This window comes from Gouania willdenowi, chromosome 22, assembly GCF_900634775.1.
Source record: "Gouania willdenowi chromosome 22, fGouWil2.1, whole genome shotgun sequence".
NCBI classification, from domain to species: domain Eukaryota; kingdom Metazoa; phylum Chordata; class Actinopteri; order Blenniiformes; family Gobiesocidae; genus Gouania; species Gouania willdenowi.
The window spans coordinates 22,369,042-22,391,026 of NC_041065.1; the positions used below are offsets into that span (position 1 = coordinate 22,369,042).

At 37.5% G+C, this 21,985-nt stretch overlaps 1 protein-coding gene across 5 annotated transcripts in view; it reads left to right on the forward strand.

Annotated features, from left to right (window-relative positions):
• dlgap2a (discs, large (Drosophila) homolog-associated protein 2a) overlaps positions 1-21,985 on the forward strand; it is a 156,701-nt gene that overhangs the window by 29,633 nt on the left and 105,083 nt on the right. For 2 of the 5 annotated variants that reach the window (XM_028438947.1, XM_028438946.1), the window contains exon 1: positions 13,475-13,756. The exons of the other annotated variants lie outside the window; for them this stretch is intronic. The gene's annotated coding sequence lies outside the window, so the exon portion shown is untranslated. Of the gene's footprint in view, positions 1-13,474; positions 13,757-21,985 lie in introns of those variants that run through there. 5 annotated transcript variants of the gene reach the window in all.

Consider the following 21,985-nt stretch of genomic DNA (forward strand, 5'->3'; position numbering starts at 1 on the left):
GGTTTTTGTAATTTTGGACTCATTGATTCACTGGGAGGCCTGGTTTTGACTGGAAGCCCTTTTAAGGGGGAGTAAATGTCTGCCGAGAAGCCGCAGGGGTTGGAACTGTCGCCATCTCCGGTCACAGATTTTTCGGATCACAGATTTTGGCACAACGAGGGTCTTCCCCCACTAATGGAGCCTCCATCCTGCGCTGCCGATGTTTTCCAGATCTGCTTAATACACAGACATGTGACCACTACAGCTATCATTAGCATGTAAATTAGCCGTAGTATCTGCCTACCAGCTGCAGTTTGAGCACAAACCAGGAAGGAGCAAGAAACGCTTGATGTTGTGCTGCCTTGCCGTGCAGGGGTACTAGGACCCTCGTTTGCTGTGTTGCGCCGCCATCTTGGGTAAAAGTCAGTTACTGCGACTAGTCGACGTCACGTCGACAGTCGCGAGACAACACTAAAGTTGACTGGTCGACTAGTCTGTTCAACCCCTAATGGCTGGTATTGTCAAATCACTGCAAGTCGACTGTTTGCATTTCTACCTGAAAGAAGATAGTTGTGAACAGTTGTTTTTTTTTGTTGAAAGACTTGGAATATGCATTCTAAAATCTAGGTAATTAATGTACTGCTGTGATTAGACCAGTTGCATTCTGTGACATAGAAATACATCTTTAAAACTGTTATCCAGTTACATTGCTATCCAGTAAACCATAAAGTGCACAACAGTGTCCTTGTGTTGCTCTGGCCAGAAGTGCTTCAGTTGAACTATATTTCACAGTGGGCTACGGTAACAAGTATTACTGCTTCTGCATGCTCCTGTGAAGAAAATGTAACACAAAATGACACAATCTTCATAGTGGGCTTTCTCTGAGGAGCACGCAAAAGTATGGACACACAGATGTGGAACCACGTAACCTGAGCTTCAACTCCTACGTTTGATAATTGCACTGGACTTTCTCCCATCATCACAATGTACCTAGTCAGCAAGAGAATGTATTCCTCTTTTCTCGGCCTATTCAGTTCTGTGAGTATCTGCATTATTGATCAAACACAGAGTCAGTGTCCTTTGTCATATTTCAACTCTGCTCACAGCAGAGTGTGGGGAAACAGGGGGCTAGTGTTAAGCACTTGCTATAGTATGTATGGAGGAAATTTCTGCACAGTGCATATTCTGAATAATAGACTAGGCTAAAAGAATGAAGGATGTGAGGGTAAAACCCACTTTCACACTTGTTTGTGTATACTCTAACAACAGCTTTGCTAGCAGATGAAACAAGTGGAAATTCAAAATAGGCTGTCACAGGCTCCATGTCAGATTACCACTGAATAATGGATGAACAGTGGCCTTGTTTTTGGAACTTTCTCATCTTTTCCTTCTCTTCTCTGGAGATTCAAGGCAGCGCTGAAACAAACAAGCTGTAACTATGTCAGGGCTGTCCAGCTCCCATTTGGATGGAGGGCTAATGTCTTTTAGATATCTTCCTATTTCAACGTTTGAATTTAAAGAAGAGTTTGTGTCAAGGTATCTGGAGAGATTCATGATGTTTGAGCAGCTCTTTTGAACTGTGTCACAATTTAAACAGGTTTTACAACATTCACACAAGTTGAGTCTTTACAATAAGTTTATTCAAAGAAGGACACAATCTAAAAACTAACAAATCTCTGGAAGGCTCGGAAATCCAGCACAAACAACCTTCGTCTTTGAGCATAAAGGACGGTTGCTGGAGGAAATTAAACGTCAATTCTAACCAAAGAGTCCATTTGTAACTCTGAGTGCAACGGGGGACATCCCTGATGGTACACACTAACACTCCCACAGTCATAACAGCTTAAATACGTTTGTTTCCCCCCCTGTTCACTTCTGTGCGTAATCACCTTTACAAGTCAAGCAAAGCCAGGTACAAACCCTTAAATGTTTATTAAACAAAACTATCAGCATTTCTATTAGTATTTCGATAGAAGTTTGGTGCTTTAAATACAAACTGGTATTTAAACGACAGGCTTAGCTTGATGATGTTTGTGTGCACAGCCGAGCAGTGAAACTTTGAATCAATTAGGAATTTATTAGACATTTTAAGGAATTCTCTGAAGCTGTAAATTCTTCAATTGCACATGCCAAATTTCCTCTGATCACACTGTTTTACTAAGAAGAGTTATTTGTTTTTGCATCACTGTTGATATGTTCTCATCCAGTATTTAGTGATATTCATGCTTGGTAAACTTCTGCATTTCTGCACTTTTGTTATTAAATCTGTAGGAGAGATTGTTGAAGTATAAATAAATTATATCAGTTCTGCTCAGGATAATGTGGGGTAATCATTTTGGCCAGATGCTTTGCTTGTCACACAGGCTAAATATCCAGCATGTCACAACACACACTTTATAAGAGCTATAGTTTTAATATAAGACAACATAACATTTAAAATAAATCTCTCGGTTAATCATTGTCATTGCAGTAGTACCAGATCTTTCTCCCTAAACCACTACTAACATTGCCTCTCTCTCCCCTTTTTGGGGGGCTTTTTATGATGATTTTATCAATTATTACTTATTCAATCAAAAGCAAGACCTTAGCGATAAATTCAGCTGATATTTGGTAAGAAATATTTTAACCTTATTTTCAAAATCACAAACAATACAGACACTTTACCACGTACCAATAATGTACCTCAAAAATGCATAAAAAATGGGTAAGATGAGCCATCTTTCAAATTTCAAATCACTACATCAAGGCAATCAGAGTTTTCTTGCTAACGAATATATTTGCATATATTTTAGGATGTTGTGCATTCATTCAAACTAACAAAATGACTAAATATAAATGTTTCAATAATAGAGCATGTCCAAAAAAAGTGGTATTGTCGTGGCACAACTTACCCCTTGTATAGGGTGAGTTGACCATAGGAGCGGAGTAAATTGAACCCTATTCCTACTCCCCATCCCCCACCCTACACCTCCACCCCACCCTTACCTCACCTTCTCCATCCTTAAATAATAGTTACTTCTTTATATCCATATGCATTTTTATTTATGGTACACAATTCAACTGTATTTTTGTTCCAGAATCATAGTTTTTTGGTCTCCAGTAAGGACTGAAACACCCAACCTCTCATCATCCATCCATCCTTCCTTCCTTCCTTCCTACCTTTCTCTATTTTTCCTCTCTAATCCATCTGCTTTAGACTCCTCCCTCCATCTTCCTCTCATTCCATCTATCCCCATCCCTCCCACGATCCATCCATCTCCCACCTCCGCTTTTACTCAATATTTTGCTATGCCTGTCTCATCCATATTATCGATCATGTTCGGAGGGAACTTGTATCTGAAAAGAGATATTTTAGAGGACACATTAATTTCTAATTAGACTACAAAAATCATTTCTCACATCAAGCATCAAATACCTCTCCAACACTCATGCCAGCTCATCAAAGAACAGAGTGACATCGTGTTCATTGAAGGCAGTGGCCCTCGCCAATGATGTGGCCTCTGGTGTCCGGCATGATAGATATTGTCGGTTTTTGAACAACTCAAGCCAATGACGCCAATAATATTTGTCTTTAATAACATCAATTAAGTTTAGATGTTCTTAGTTAGCTGGCTGACAGTAATTCTGGGAGAGAACCTTGCATATTTAGATAGATCTCTGTTCAATATCTCTTAGATTGCCTACTCGTTTTTCTCTTGACCAGCTGTCTGGCACAGGGATGTTGTCTCGCTTTGCAAACTCGTGGGAAAGTTTTCTGCATTTGAGGGTCTTAAGCCCATGAAACTGGTCTGCAAAATATGTTTGGTAAGTTTAGACTCCATGCCATCTGAGAGAATCCTTTTTGCCTGTCTTTTTCAATGTACCTCTTCAGCATCATTCTGTCTATTTTGGAATTCTTTGCGGCTGCTTGAATAGACGTCCTTTTTCTCACATCTCTAGTGGCTCTTCCAAGAACATTACTGGTGACTCCGCTGCTTGTTTTGAGTTATATACACGAGGCATGATGTCCACTCTGTATTCACGTCAAATGAATTTCTGTGAATGCAACCATGTCGGAAATGAACTGAATAAATAAAAAAATAAATAAATAAATAATTATTCAAATGCAGAATCTTTACATCTGGACATATAGGCTACAGCCAAAATAGAATGGCTCAACTTATCCCAGAGCTACCATTTTGACTTTGACTTTTTACTAGTGGATTTAGGGGGGGATATTTAACACAGAACTAGACAAGATTACTGTGTGTTGTTCATTCCAAACTTAAAGTGACTTTCAGGAGGTTATACACACAGTCAGTAATGGCCACCAGCTGTCTGGAGATAATAATGAAGATATTTGTGTTTGTGCTTTTAAAAGGCAGGGCGAGAGTATTTTATGGTCCAAAGAATACACGGATATCACGACTTGCATTTAGCACCAGTGCTCTAATGAAGTTCTCCTATTGTGCAGAATTAATTTCCCTTGTCTTGGGTGAGAAGAAGCTTAATTCCACAAACGGCACACAGATACACATCGTATTAATGAGAAGCCGGCTCACGGGAGAAACACGTGTGTTTGTGTATTCCTCCGAGCCAGCTGGTGTGTTTTGTTTTTTTTTAAATCACAGAAACCAGCCGCACTGTGTGCACAGCTCCGCTGCAGTAGGCCGAGCCTATTAATCGCTAGCACACTTTGTTTTCATTGTCTTAGCTAACATCAGCTGACCCCGGATCAGTCTTACAGTGCCAGATGCAGGGTCGCACAGAGGCTGAATGAAAAGATAATGAGTCACAAGCTAATTGCTACACATTAATTGGTGTTTCATTAGAAGATTTGAATAAACAATTTAGATTTCATGACATTTGGAGTGACTGCTACTGTCACTAAAGCAAGGGGAAATGCAATATTAATCGCCACACAATGTTGCCTCTATTTTTTTGACAGTGAATCTATTTTCCTTCTCCTGGCCCTGTAAAATGACATCTGTAAATTTGGATATCAGCCAATCAGAGATCTTTCTACAAACACGTGTGCTTCATGAGCTGCTTTTAGCGTTACTAATGGCTGCTCGACTGAAGTCAGGCGTGTTCACGTACCTTCGGTAGTAAAACTGTAATGACAGATGTCCCAGCAAAAGTCTGCATCGTGGCGTTAGGCAAAACAGTTACACAGCAATTCAAGCAGACAAAGGCCGACCGAGGTGGAGAAGCAACAGTGTCAACACACTGGTGTCAGAGGGAGAGTGATAACGGACGGGATAAATCACGTGTGAACCAAGAGAAGCTTATTCAAGGTGAATTAATTTTATAGTCTGGATGCGGAGTTATGGTTATCAGTCCGCTTAGATCACACCCTGTGTGTTTTTGTGGCAGGGACGAGCCGACGGGAGCAGCCGCTGCTCAGGACAGTAACTACAGTGATACGTGCAATTTAAAGAGTCTAAAACACCAGAAAAATCTCCAATAACACAAGATAAAGTCCATACACTTGTCAATATGTCTCCAGCGTTCACAAAATATACCGGTAAGGGAGGTTCAGTTTCGGTTTCAAGACAGAGCGGAAAGAAAATTCTACAAACTGCAGCATTAAACTGTGACAGAAAACGTCATTGAAGCACCATAAACTGTAGATGACATATGGAATTGAATGGCACCGTGTAAAACTGATGAGCCAATAAAAAAGATAACTTTTTTGTGACTGTAAATGATAAAGAGATAAGTGAAGGACATTTCTACTATTTACATTTTTTAATGTTCTTAAATGTTTTAATCAATACTAATTTGTTTATAAGTACATCTTTTATAAAGTCATTTATTTTCATATATAGTAGTTAAAGGGTGTTATGGATTCGATCAGGTACTTCTAAGTGCTTCTCATTAGGGTTTAAGTTATAGAATTCATGTAAATAGTATTTAGTTTAAATGAAAATGATAAAGTGGTGCCTGCAGCTATGGCTCCGTGCATCAAATATACTTATTTTCTCTTATTAACATAAAAAACGTGTTTACACGCATTCAAACCTCTTTTGTAAACATACTACCCCAGCGCAGTGTTTTAAGGAGTTAATGATTTAGATGAATCTCTGATAAACTGCTGAAGGTCTTCTTTCTCCTGAGCCATTGCCGTAAAGTGGTCTGCTGAGTCAGAACATTGACAAATACATCATTTACTAAGACCACGTAATAGCCTAGCTTCAAGTAGACTACCAGGGCTTTAATCTGGACCAAAGCAAGAGGAGCTATATATAAAATAAATCTATTTCAAAGGTCTTACGATGCCATAATAGTTAGATTTTACAACTTTTTTCACCTTTAATTGAAGATAACCAGATGTTAAAATTGAGTTTACTAGCCTCTTTTGATGAAGAGGTGCAACAGCTCTACTTTGAGCTCCTTGATATATAATGAACTACTTACCTTGACTTTACTTCAGTTTACTCAGTACAGTAGTAACAGGCACCTGTAGCTTTAAATCATTCCTGCAGTGGCTTTTACTTGCAAGCTCCATTAAAATATCATGTGAAAAAAAACTAGGAAGAATTGTACTCAGAATCAATATAATATCCCGCTGTTTCTTCCGTCGGGATGTCCGGTCTTTCTCCTGCTCACTCTTGTAGTGCCGACTGATCTGCACTGGGTCTCATGTGTAAGTAATGTTGCTGACTACAGGCTTTTCCTTCTCCGATGCGCAACATGAGCCCACAATAACAGCTCCGGACACGTCCATTGTAGCTCCAAATTAGTAGCTACCAGGGTTGGAGTGAATTATAATTGTAATTGTAATTGAAAAAAATATGTTGCTGTTGTAATCATAATTGAATTGTAATTAAGTTCAGATAATTGACTTTGTAAATGGCATGGAAATTCTATAAAAAATGTAATTAAACACAAACCTGTAGAACCATGTTACAGTTCTATGGCTTACACGTACCTAGTTAACAATTATTAAAATGTGTTTCATATGAATTTTTCTTGTCAGTTCTTTTGAGGATCATTTTATCATTTAAAAATATTTTTAAATCTAGGGGTATTCTGACACAAAAAAGACTCAGACGCCCACACCAAAAATATAAATATTAATATTTTCATGATTTCTTGGTTACCTAACAGGGTAACCAAGAGACGAGCAAAACATGAGATGATAGATAATGTTTTTAGTGTATTATACAGCTGATTTAACACATGGGTCAAAACTCACCCATTATCATGAGAGATGCTAACAGCAAGCTAACACATGAGGAAGGTTATGTCTTATGGAATTATTCATTAAAAGTTCAGTAATTGTGATTCATTGTAATTTGATTTGAGTATTTGAGAATGTAATTGTAATTGACTGACAGAGGGAAAATAATAATTGGAAATTGTAATTGGGGAAAATGCTGGTCACTGCAATCGTAGTTGACCTGTATTTGAACACAGGTAATTGAAGAAGTAATTGTAATTTTAAAAATGTAATTGACCCCAACCCTGGTAGCGACTGCAAAACTCTGCCCTATAATCAACTGTAGCCTGTGATGTCACATGTGGGTTCCCATCGATTAGAATTTATAGAATAAAATAGGCTAGAAAAGTGGTACTTTTAAGGTGTTTTTTAGAATAATGTGCATGTATCATGTTTATTAAAATATACATAAAACATAATTGACAATGTAAGCATGAATATTACAGGTATCCTTTAAGAAAACAATATGCAGCCAGTGTAAGAAGCAAGCAACAGAACAAAAACATGAAATCACAATGACCACATAGTGTTTAATCATTATACCATTGTACTGTATGCGTATTGTGTGCATGATTTTTTTAATTTTTTTTCTGGAGTGGGCTTCATGTCTGTTAACCTGCTCCGTTAATACACACGTGTGTTCTGACGAGGGGCTTGTGCTCACAGATCTGTCTTAGTTGGTTATGCTATTACGTTCAGGAAAATCCATCACACCAGTCTTTTAAGCCCGGTAATCACCTGCTCAGTCCCGTGTCGTGCTTCACTCAGCTACAAACGCTGCGACTCGGCATATTCAGCACGTTTCTTTTCTTTGGGTGTAACCAGGCGTCATTCATCAAGCCCCATGTTGACCCAATCAATCGGTAGGTGGCAGGCCATATGAATTAGTCTGCAGCATGAAAAATGCACAGGGGTCTTGCTGCTTTTTTTTAAAAAAAATTTTTATTTCACCACTGTTGTGACCAGAGGATGTTTGAAAGTGACAGATCCCTCCAGACACTGCAGGGCGCTCTGCAGAGAGCATGATGGGATACATAACAGATAAAAGAAAAAAAAAAAAAAAAACAACACACGTCATCTCCATAAACCTCAAACCAAACAAAAAAAAAAGCAAATGAGATCAGAGAAAGGAGATAGACTAGGAAGGCCATTATTCCAGCTGCAAGCAGGGCCAGATCTGCCTGGAATATGAACACAAAATTAGATTAAGTCTGGATTTGATTTGTCTGATAGACTTTAATATTTCCTCTCGGATACATTTAATGTCACAGTAGTTTAGCTGGGTTAACATTGTGCAGGTAATGGACACAATACTGCTGATACAGTGCATCGTGTAATTTTTAACTTAATAAATACTGTGTGGAGTTAAAAGTCATCATTTTGTTTACACAGGAGCTAAAAACAAGATACACTTTGTAGAACACCAAAAAAAAAAGCTTTGTAATCGTAAACTACACTGGAAGGTGAATTCAGGTAAAACAGATTGAAGGAGATCCAACATGTCAAAGTCAATTTACTGTTTAGCCCTCATAAAGCAGCTGTATAATGGCCTCCATGGCTCAGGAGGAGGTCCTGTCACTTCTAGCTAAAGTATAAAGGGACATTATTCAGGTACCTTAACTTCGGGTCAAATATTGTCACATTATCACGACTAAAGAGCTTGTGTTGTAGATCAGTGGTTCCCAACCTTTCTTGTCTTGTGTACCCCTTGAGACTTTCTGTCACATCATGAGTACTCCCTCACTCATACGTGTTCATAATTCTCTAGAACATAACACAACTGAATATTCAACGCAAATAATTTTATTTCATCTTCTGAAATTGAACAATTAATATTCAGGAATTATTTTCTTATTTAACTCAAATTAAACATAAAACGATGTTGCCTTCAAGGCAATAAAAATGATAAATATAAGAAATAATGTGACAGTAAATAATATACTGTGATTATATTGTTATTAAAGAAAAACAATAAAGTTGAAATTAAAAATTTAAAAAATAAGAATTAAAATAATAAGTAATATAAATGAATAAATACAAAACATATAATTAACCTGCCTGTATTATATATAGTTTTTATGACATTTACCACCAAAGGAGCTTCTTTGAAGATGTCCCCTTTAAACAGGCATTTAAACTTTAAAAACAAGTCATTGCGCACATGTATCATTTTATTGATGGACTTATGAAATTATTATCTTGGAAATAAATTCTTAATTTTTCCACATACCCCCTGTAATGTGCTCACGTACCCCTAGGGGTATGCGTACCCCTGGTTGGGAAACACTGTTGTAGAGAGATGTTTATTCTCAGGGATAAATCCCTCAAAAAACGATCTTAAGATGCATGAAAGTGAAGGAAACTCAAGGTTTCAGAGAAAAAATGTGACTATATATATATATATATATATAAAATATTGGTTTAGTCATTGTGAACTTGTTTAGTTTAATCACCTTCTCTTCAGCACACATATCATTTAGTTGTATTTTTTTTAATCGCTTTAATGGATGTTTTGAATAAAATGCAAAAGATAACATTTGGAAAAGTGAGATTTCACGATCTGACAGAGAGGTAAGTCCACTTGACAGCTTGTGTGGAGATTTTTTTTTTTAAATACACAATTAAAAACCTGTGGTTTTAGAGAAGTCATATTTTTTATGATTAAAAAAAATACCTGCTGTGTTTTTTTATTTATATAAATCCCTCTTTTGGCACTAGATAGATGATGGAATAAAATGAGCTTAAGCACGTGTATAGATAGATAGTGGATTACATTTCCCTACTGGTGCTTTTTTAGTAACTAAGCCATTTTAATGAAGGTGCACTGAGAAAAGAAAATAGTTGGACCAACATATCTGAATTTTTTTCAATGGGTAAAACCTACATAAGTTAAGTTCCGTTAAATTAAGTGGATAAGTTAGATTAATACAGTTGATTTAATAGACATGGACTCAATAATTGAATTGTTCAGCATGAAACCTAAAGTTTTCAGTTTTTCCAACTCAATATTTGTATAACTTAAAGGTAAAATACTGCTCCTTTCCAACACAATACTATAATCTTTTTCCCTTTCCTTCCGTGGTTGAGGCTGCAGCACCGAGGAGCAGAAAACCCTTTGCTCAAGGCCCCATAGCAATGACGCACTGTGGGGTTCGAACCGTTGACCCTCCGTTTTTAAGTCTGTTTCAGTAACTATTATAGGCCACCACTTCGCTTTGAACCTGATCCCATGGTTTAATGAAAATTGCTTTTTGTAGTAACCTTAAAATAAAATTTTACCTTGTTTAAAAACTAAACTACAGTTTTAAACTGGCAGAAAATATAAAACTAAACATAAAATCAGATTGATGAAGGTTCCAATAAAGCAGAAATCTGAATGAAATTTACTCATAACTTTGAGTTACTTCAACAAAAGCTAAAATACAATTTTTAGTATGTATATTTAATATAATTGGAAAGGTTTCTGGTTTCAATAGGACCAGAGGACTCAACATAATGACAGCTCTTAAATAAGCTTTTTCACACTCTCGCACTGGTTCAGTACTTCCGCATTAGGTCAAAGGTTAAGAGGGATAAACTCGCCATGGCTGACGATGTAAAAAGAGAGTCTGACAGAGATTTAGATCATTTTACCCGCTAGAGAGTTGATTCCGTGAAATATTTTTTGCGTAAACATGGTGTCGGCAGAAAGACCTAGTTAGCTGCTAAAGCTAATCATGCACACGAGCTGAAAATTCTGTTTTTCCTGACTTTTCAAACTGTTTCAGCTGATGGCGTTACTCTAGTTCGCTTACCGACCTGTCCATCTTGTGCACTTCCTTCAAATGTATAAATTGAACTAAAATAATAGCTTAATAAAAATAATCATGGACCTGGTTAGTGAATGGTGGACCTTGTAAATTTACAGTGAGAACTCATACTGTCCTTTTCACACTTGGAAATCTCGCTTGTCTCATCAATAATAATAATAACACATTTTATTTATAAGCATTTTTCAAAAACTCTAAAACACTTTACAGTTGTTAAAACCACAACACAAGTCAGAAAAAGAAATCAACAACAACAATAAAGTAAATACAGAAACTATATAACAATGAAAAGTTGAAAGCTTGGGAGAGGAGTGTGGAATTAGAGGAGATCTGTCACTTTGATTCGGCTTCTCTCATCGGTTTTACAACAGTGCTCGGATACTTGCATCATTCCCGGGTGGGGTCCTAATCCGCCCGCTGGAGACGCAGGTAGCCTGTGTTTTCATTCACCATGGACTGCCTTGCTTCCATACTGCTGCTGAGCTGCTTCCCTCGGTTTTTAAAAGTGCTTGGATCGGCCGAAAGTGACATCAGCGGAAAACCCTGGTTACCTCCTCGAGTCCTAATATGTGTAATATTAATAATATGAACACTATTAAAACACTAACAATCTCTGGAATAACATTAAAAACACTGTTAGGTTAGAAATATCAACAGAGTAAACTAGCTCATTTACGTTTATATCCTTCTCAACCTATGACCCCCCCGACACGCATGCACAGGTCCAGAGTGTGAAAAGGCTTATTGTTGTAGTTTTTATAGTTTAACACAATAAATCATTCCAAAGGCATAAAATGATCATCCCCTTGTCCATGTGAAACCCTCCTCTCCCTCTGTTCTCTGTATGGTTTTCCACTTGATTTTACGATAAACAATATCACTATTATGCATACGCTCTCTTGTCAGTTGAAAGAGAGGAGCATTTTTTTCCCCTTAACAGCTCCATAAATCTTTATCTCCACCTGCTCGAGCACTGGTCGACTGCACAGAGGTTGGCCGGGCGGGCTCTCTTGGCCGAGACTGTACATCTAAAATGACAGCTGCGCCATTATGTCAGCCACCGTAAATCATTGAGGGATTTGGGCGACGGACATGCATGTAGCTGCAGGGCGACCTTGAGTCCTGCTGGGGCTGTAGGACTCCGACTAAAAGCCTCTTCCAATGTGACTGCAGAATGGAGATACTTTGGTCCTGTAGACTGACGGATGGATGACTGCATGTAAAACATTAAGTGTATACATGTTTGAATTCAGCATGTGCGTGATAGCGTGTCCAAAAGTGAGCCTTCAGTTATGTAACCATAATACTTTCACAGTTCATTAGTAAATAAAATGGCTTGGCAGCAGAAGTGTGAAGAGTACTGATATCTCCTACTCAAGTAGAAGTACTGTTATTTGATTGAAATTGTACTTAAGTACAAGTAAGTCATACATAAAATACTCAAGTGAAAGTAAAAAAGTAGCTCAATTACATAGTACTCAAAGTAAAAGTAACGATTATCTTTCACCCCATTATGTTTTTTTTTGGTAATCTTGCCACGTTTCCCTTACATACAGTAAACATCTCATGTATAAACTTAAAAAAAAAAGTACAAAATTTTGCACAACTGGAACTTCTACAAAGGCATCTGTATAAAATAAAAGGTTTGTCAAAATTTACAAATGTTTTAAAAATAAAATAACAATTCATTCAATTCAAAATAAAAAAAAAAAATGGTCAGACTAACTTTATGAACTCTAAAACTGAGAAAATAACTGGTATTCAATGCTCTTTTGGCACCGTGCATTACGTTTAATCTGATTGGTCGGATATGAGGTGATGCATTTGATTGATGTCGGGTCATTTCATTTTTTTTGTAGTTTCACAATGTCCGTTAATCGTTTTAAAATAAAAAAGACAATTTACTAAGTATTGGTTGGGTGTAGAAATGTAAAAAAAATACTTTACATCAATGTACTTAAGTACAAGTCAAACTACTGACTTAGAAATGTACTCTTAAAAGCAACTTCATTACAGTAACATGATGACTTGTAAACCGTTTAAGAGTGGAAAAAAGCAAAGACAAAGCAAACAAATTATCTTGACGACATCTTTGACTCATGGTGAGATCACAGCACGGTGGAAAAGAGCTCCTGATATGATGTCATTTTATTAGTCTGGAAGCTGAGAAATGATGCAACTGCAGAGAAGAGATGATGGGGAAATGTGAGCTGATAGTGGAGGAATCTGCATGGTATATAGCAGAAAAAACAACCTTCAACTCACGAGTCTCCAGAATCCGCTCCTCCTTCTCTGGATACTTCTCCCCGAAGTCATTAGGAAGGATTCAGACTCCAGTCCCAGGTTTTTCATCCAGCCATGCTGTTGAACCAGCAGCAGTAAATGCCTGTTTTGCCTCCCTCTCTCCTCTCTCTCTCCTTTCTCTCTCTCTCTCCATCTTTTGCTGTGCACTGCTCTTGCTCTGCTGCAGTGGAGGGGTCCTCACGGTGCGCTTGCCACTCGTCACTGTGGATGAGGACTGAACATCCCGCTGTCGTTTTCCCTCCCTACTTTCCCCCTTTTTAGACATTGGTCTTTTGCTCTCTACTGACATTTGCATAAAAATGAAGGGAAACGAGGGATCATAGATGAGAGGGAAGAGCTTTAGGAAGTGTTTAATCGGGCACTTGCTTGCACGTTGTATGACTGGGTGATCCTCTGCTGTCGCCTGATGACGGAGAAGCTTCTGCTCTCAGATGCCTCCTAGTTATAAACTCTGTGCAGGGTAAGTTCCTCTTTCTGGCTCCAGGCTGTTCTTCTGCTTTGACAGTTTGGGCTTCTTTTGACCCTTTTTGGAATGTGTACATGACTTTTTAATAGAACTTGGAAACTGGATGTTATGTTGCACATGACGATCTGTGTTTATGTGTATTCAAAGTGATGTTTGGAGCTTCCATCAGTTCATAAAAAGGGGCTCTGCAATTAATCATATTTTGCTGCAGCGTCCTAAAATAGCTCTTTCTAAGTATTGGGCCATATGTGTTGGTTATGGATACTTCTGTTTGGCAGGAACATGATTGGCATTGGCACAAATCACTGTCAATTTGTATTGTTTGTCCTTGTTGAGGAAGTGTGTGTGTGTGTGTGTGTGGTGTGTGTGTGTGTGTGTGTGTGTGTGTGTGTGTGTGTGTGTGTGTGTGTGTGTGTGTGTGTGTGTGTGTGTGTGTGTGTGTGTGTGTGTGTGTGTGTGTGAACATGGGCTTTCCTCAATGAACTGCTTCAAGTGCTCTGCTCGAGAAGAATCAGTGCATGTGCACATTAAAGTTTGTGCTTTTGTGTGTGTCTGTGTGTGTGTGTGTGTTTCCTTTGTCGACACTATCATCTATTGACTGTGGCTGTGAACACACACGTCAGCACACACAATCTCTCTCTCTCCTGAGGAAACACTGGTCTCCAGTGCTGTCCTCTTCCTCAAGTATTGGGTGGCATTTCCTCAGCCTTGAGCCACTGCAGCCATTTAGGAGTATATATATATATATTTTTATTTTTTTTATTTTAACTGGATGTACATGTTTCACTGCTGCACTGCAGACTCTATCACCACAGCTACCAACAGAAAACACACTGCTGGGCTACAGACCACGTACACTGTGTGTTTGCTCGTGATATTTAAACAGATGCGCAGCCTGTCTTAAAGCTGGGTCATGCTTCTTTAGATGCACGGGATGTCATTCCTTGAAGTTACCTCCGATAAACTAGTGTTTCTCAAATGGGGGTATGTGTACCCTAGGGGTGATGGAACTACTGGGATTACTTGAGAGAGAAAGTGGGAAATTAACAAATAAAAGCGTTAAAAACATGGGGTTTTATGATGTGTACTTTGAGTTAAACATGATAATCATCATAACAGGGCTGCACATTTAATCGAATTTTAACCGTGATCACGATTTTGGTTGCCACGATTAAATTAACCTAATCGTCGGTAATATTTACATTTAAAATGCAGGCTCAGCACTCTGTAATTGTTAGGTTCTGTTTATTTTAACCCTTGGGTCCTCTTTTTGTTCTGTCTTTGTTTATTTGGTTTGTGTTAACTCTTGTCTGTGTTTCAGGGATTCCTGTTTGTGGCTCCGCCCCCTCAGTGATGTCTGTGTGCTTGGTTGGTGATTGATTAGCTCCCTCGTGTTTTCACCCAGGTGTGGCCCTTTCCCCATCAGGCCTCCTCCACTTTTTAGCTGAGTGTTTGGACACAGTATGACTGTGGGAACGTTGTGTGTGATGTCAGGTTAGTTGGCTCCTTCCTCGTGTCTGGTCGTGCTCCCTGTTCCTACTCCCCTGTTTTGGATTTAAGTTTTGATTTTGGAATAAAAACATGGATTGGTTCCAGGAACGATTTGCTACGATCCTGCCTCCTTCTTTCCCTGCATTTGGGTCCACACCAACACCGAACCGTAACAGTAATAGTGTATTTATTCAGTTAGCCTTTGGTACATTTTTAGATCTTTGGTTATTTTTGAATTATAATTCAATTTTAAAGTTGCATTTTTTTTGTACACATTGTTTATTTAAAACTAGTGCAATCTAAACTAGTGCTATCAATAGATTTAAAATATTGTGTGATTAATAAGTTATGCGTTGTGATTAATTCATCCAATTAATCTCTTTTTTTAATCTCACCTAAAAAATTGCTGAGCAATGCCCTCAACTTGAGGTATTTTCGTTTCAATTACATTATTATGGCATTTATGTATAACAAAGTGGCTTTATAAAGTCATTTATTGTTTGTTTTTAACAGACTGTTTCCATTCCTGTGTATGTGAGACGAGACCCCAGGGCTGCTGACACCTTTAGTTTAGACCATCAGGGGGGAAATTTTGATGTGTACTTTAGTCAATCTACAAATAATAGAAAATACAAATGAAATAAAACATCAGGTCAATATGAAGTGCTATAAGTTAGCACATCATAAACAGTAAGAACAATTTTTATCATCAATACAATTATTGAACACCAAACGTGTTGCTTAAGGAGAACTAATATCTGCTTTAAACAATTGGTAAAAATTAAAAAAAAAAAATTGTAGGCCTAGTGCTTAGAAAATTGCATTTTATGATATTGCGATAATATCGCAATTGCAAGTAATCATTCAGCCTTACCGGAAGTGATATAAAAAAAAAAAAAAACATAGAAATACGTCTATTCAAGAGGCACTAAATACTGTTTCATTCCACCTCTTTACAAAATGAGATTCTTTAAAATGTGTATGTGTTATCACTCATTCTATCATTATGCTTTATAGTTGTTTTTACACAGTATTCAGATAAAAATGTTGTAGCTGAACAAAGGGGCGGTACTTGGATTCAGAAATAGAAGAAAGGGGGGCCTTGAGCCAGGTTTGAGAACCACTGCTATAGATGATGCTACTATTGTTTTTGGCTGTGTACTGTGTCATTAGTACTACTGTGTTTTTAGGAATTACCGTCAACACTAATCTGTGAACAATTGTGTTGAACACCTAACCTTTTTCTGATTATCGTATCCTTCCAGTTATTACTCGTAAATAGGAAGCCCTTGGTTTAAGTAGAGCTTTGTTCTCCGTGCGTCAGACATACTATGTAATACATTGATGCAGTCTGTACTCGTACTGTATACGTGGAAGTCAGCCAAAGGATTGCTGCCTTTAATGACAAACTGACTCCAGTTATTCAACCTGCTGAAGCCATACCACTGAACACTCTAGTTGTCTCACTCTAGGTTCTCTGTCACTGTGTAGGTTGACCAATAGACTTCAGAAAGAGCCAACAAAATAGATAGATAGATATGCAAAGGTTGTGTTCTACAGCAGTGATTCTCAACTGGTGGGTCACGGACCTGTACTGGGTGGTTCGCGGACAGCTGGTCAAAAATAAATGAATACTTAATATCTCTCATGTTGGACTTGTCTTTTATTTTGAAATAATTTTTTCTTTTGACAGGCATGCTGTGAAATGTATGTTACACCAGGAAATATATAGATTTATGTTTTAAAAAAAGATTATATGCATGTGTTTTCAACAGCTATTTTAGAAAGAATTAATTTGTTTGGTTGAATTCTAAAAAAAAAAAACTTGGTCACGATTTAATGACCGTGGTAAAATGTGGGTCCCACGGTGAGACCAGTTGAGAACCACTGTTCTACAGTACACACACATTTGTTGTACATTTGTCATCGATGTAAATCACATTGCCTAAAGCAAACAGCTTACCTGTTATAGCTAAATTAAATATATATATTTTTTATATATTGTGCTATTGGGGTAGGGATAAAAACACTTTGTAGAAACATTGAGCTGACATGTTTATCAAGTAGGCTGCTTGATTCACATTAGGGCAGTAACAATATTACTGATTTGGGAACTGGACACACAGAGATGTCATGAATTGTTTTTCAGAAACTAATAGATTCAGTCACCAGTTTTTTGGAGCACTTTGCATGGTGTTGCGTGAATTTTTCTCAGGTTACATTTTGGCTTGTTCTGATGTGTTGTGAGTGCCGAAGTTATTATGTGTCAGCTGGAATATACTTTCCTACCAAGTACATCAGGATAAGAAGGAATATTCAAATTGTATTAATTGACAGGCCATTAAAAACCCATCCTAACAACTTCTGTACCTGCTTATTCTATTCAGGATCGCAGGACACTGAAGTCTGTGCATCTTAATTTAAACCATGGCCACTTGTTTGAATCTGTAATGCTGTTGGCTACCAATGTAACAAACCACTCCATGGGTAAATAAACCTTTGTATCTTTTTACTTGCTTCTCCATTAGCTTTGGCTACAGCCATTGATGCTCTTCCTGGAGTCCACACCCAATACAATTGTCTTATTTGTGCAATATACAATTACATATAACACATTACACAACAAAGCAAACAAACAACAACTAAAAGACAAAACAAAAATGACATTCATACAGATTTTTTAACATCAGATGTTTGCTTATTTAGCAATATACATTTACATTATGTCTATTTACATGTACAGTTATTTATCAATATACATATACATTTATAGATCACATAACACTAATCGAACTCTCCCTAATTAATTGTATTCAATAGCTTTGGTTATACATACTGTAAATACGTGTTAATACATTTTCTTTCAGTAGTTTTTTTAAATCTAAATTTATTTTCTTAAATAATTTGTCTTGGAAGAGCATTCCATGTACAGTACAGTACTTTTCTGTAACATGCCTTGTTTTATATGCTTGATCATCAGAAATAAAAGACAATCATTTAAATAAAACCCTAAGTAAGGATCGCAGACAATGTAAAAATTCCCAAGACAAAGAAGAAAGTCAGTAAACCAAAGGACCTCAGGATATTTACCTTGATTTTAAACTTGATTGATGATAGTTTGTGTATTGTACACAAAGCCCAGCTGGAATATTATGGCTTCTATGGTTTGATGGTCTCTTTGCTCTGGTAATCATAACTAACCGTTAGAATGGCCATCCACCCCATGCCTTTATTACCATGTAAGCTCTGGGATTCTCAGTGACAGGTTAAAGAACAGAGATATGTCATTCAAACTCCTTGGCTCTCATGCTTGTTGTGGTTTTCTCAAGACACACAGTATTAAAACTTTTTTTGCCATTGGTAGGAATGGATGTTTGACTGGTTTTTCATCTGTGTGTTTGCTTTGTGATTGACTGGCTTCCTCTCCCAGATGTAAACTGCGTTAGGTTCCAGCATTTCTATGCAGGCATACTGTTTATAGAAGATAAATACCTGTTTGTACAAGCCCATCTGACAATGACAGAATGTTAGGTGGCCTGTTCTACTGGGCTGGTGCCATTGTGCAAAATCCAAAACTGTGACAGGTGCAGCTGTTAAAAGCAAAGCTGTCACATTTTAAAGGAATATAAATAACATTTTCTCCTTTTGATGGTTATCATAGCTAGGGTGAGTGGTTTTTTTATAATCTCACCATCTGACCATGTCTTTGATGCAAGTGTTTCTTTAATTGAACACATTCTGACTGAGGAATAGGGCATTATCAGACACACAAAAGCATGCAAATGAGGGAACTGTTTGAAGTACTGTGGACATAGGGCACAAAAGATTCCCAGAAGCTTTTGACAACAGTCAAGGATTGACAAACATCGAGGCTCGCAAACAATACCAACACCATTAGCTACAAATCCTATCGGCTGGAACAGAGTATCATTTATTAAAGAGTGAAAGGATACTGCAACATAGCAACCGTCTGTTTAGACAAGTAGGCATGAGTAATGATGAGTTCATTTCACACATTAATCTATTCATCACTATTCATCCATGTGTTTTTATGCTAAGCACTCTTTATCAAGTACGCATGTCATAATGGCTAATCAGCCAAACACATGGCAGCAACTCAATGAATAGAAACGTAAAGATGGACATGAGTACCTGCTGTAATCTTGGAAATTAATAGACAGGTGAGAGTAACTCAAGCAGTCACTCATAAGCAGAGAACCCTTTGACGGCAAACCTTAAAGGAGCTCAGCAGAGACCCCTACAGGCTAACACTACAGTCAACTGACAGGAAACAGAGCAACAGTTTGCAAAGACCAACTAAAACAATGTTTCATGTGCTGTTGTTTGAGATAACATAATTTGATTGAATGTGGCCCTTTTCCCATGACTGAAGTTAAAGAAAAATTCTTATTTTGCTTAAATGGTATTTATTTGTGTAATACATCCAGTGGGGCAACACATTAAAAGTAGCCTTAACCTGTTATTTCCATGGAGATTTATATTATGTGACCTAAAAAATAGTTAGTGTTGGGCAATTTCAGCATAGCAGATATCCGCAAAAAGCTAACATCGAACATCCTCTTTGTCCAAAACATAAGAGCATATATAGAAAAGGTAAAGTCACAAACGACTATTACCTTAAATGATATTTGGATTTAGTGTTTGAACTTCACAGGGTTATTTTTGTTGACCGTCTCTGAGTCTTTTTAACTATTATGAAGCCATCTTCATAATGGCCATCAACATGCAGGATAGTCCCCAGAGACAGAATATTCAAACATTGCAGTTGGAGCGACCAAATCTGCTGCCACTTTGTGATTTTGTTTTATCAATATGAACCAAATCTCTTATATTTATTAACAGCACCTCATTGAATCCACGTCACAGAGATTTAAGGCAGTTCTAAAATCAGTTCAACCATCTACTTCAAGGGTGTAACGGTTAAATATATGTGTAAAATAACTTTTATGGTCTTTATACCCCAAAACTAGCATTATATGTAAAGTTGTAGAGATCTAATTGGACTCTAAGATTCAATTGAATGGATTTGGATGAAATTTTTTGGCTTCCAAAAGAAAATGTATAGATATATTCCATTAATTTTCCCATCCACACTGTGGAACTTCTTGTTGATGATGTCATAGGTTCTCTCAGAGTCAACATGTTGACAGGTAGTCATGGTAACACAGCTCAATGTTGACAGGTAGTCATGGTAATCCTGAGCTTGAGCTGCTTGGCGGAGATCTGCGCTCTCCGAGTGATTTTTTACCGCCTGTGTTGATTTGCACAGCATCAGGTTACGTTGTTGTCACAGTTCTACAGCCAAAATTATATTTCAGCACCTGACATGGATGAAAACTGTGGGCAGGACAATGTTCATTCACAGACACAGATGGTGGTCGAGGTCGTTGCATGGAATCACCCATCAGCAGTGTGCCATCATGTAGGTCATCAGTCCTTGACGTGAGTGTGTCTGTTGGAGAGGGTGAGAGTGTAAGATTGGGTGTGCAGATACAAGGATCTACTGAGGGAATAGTTTTGACTTTAGTCAGGGTCTTCCTGACTCCATCACATAAACCTAAGTGAAACCACACTGGGTGTTGTGAACAGCTGTCTCTTCAGTACAGGCTTCTCTCCCGATGGTGATTCTTGAACTGAAACAAGAGATGAAAAGCCTTCTTTTTTCTCCCTCAGCATCCCTCTCTTTTCTCCCTCGTAGTGTGTGTCTATGACTTTAACCCATCGACACTAAAGCTCTCCTTCACTCTTTCTGTCCCTGAGCAGTCCAAAGGTTGCATTGCTCCCTGTCTGTGCCAAAACCCAGCCTCTGGGTCACAGGTAAAGCCTTCACATTCTGCTTTAGGAAACACTGCTTGGATTGGCTACTTGACAGATACATTTGACAACGCTGCTACTTTAATGATGATATCTGAACTCTTTCATCACTACTTTTTAACCATTCAAATCTAAGACCCTCTACATCAGCTGGTGAGATACAGTTAGTCAGTGGGAGGTATTTCACAATTTAACCATCAAAGCCTAAATACCTGCTGCACTAGGTTACCATAGTAACTATAAATAGTTAATAATATAGAGTTTTATATCCACTGTTAAATACACCTTTTACTTGAGAAATTATTCCTTCTAGATATAGACAAGTAAAAAAACTATAATCTAGAGTAGCAGAAACAAGAATAACATTAATATGATTTTAAATAGAATTGTTTTTTTTTTTGTTTTGTTTTTTAAGTGTAATTACATTTAATTTATTGATCTAATTTATCACAAAAAATTAATAAAACTCAACCATTGTTTGGCTGCTGATTTATTCTAGCTGACTAAGGGCACGAGGACCCACCAATGCATTTGGCTTAATGGATGTAATTTTCCCATGTATCTTGCTAAGCAGTTCTAATTTCAGCAAATTGGCCCTTGTATCTATTTGTAGCATCAGTACAAGCCTTTGCCAGCAGGGTTTACTGTACGAGTGAATACACAGTTGGTGGGTCATTTATTTCTCCTAAGTTGGCCCTGAATGTTGGATTAGTCAGAATAAACCCCAAACTTTGCAGATGTCAAGTTTTTATCAATTTTCTTTTTAACTGCAAACCCTCCTATAAACCAGTTGTTAGATTATTATTATTATTATTATTATTATTATTATTATTATTGTTATTAATATTATTATTATTATTATTATTATTATTATTTTATTCATTTATTTTTTTGTTT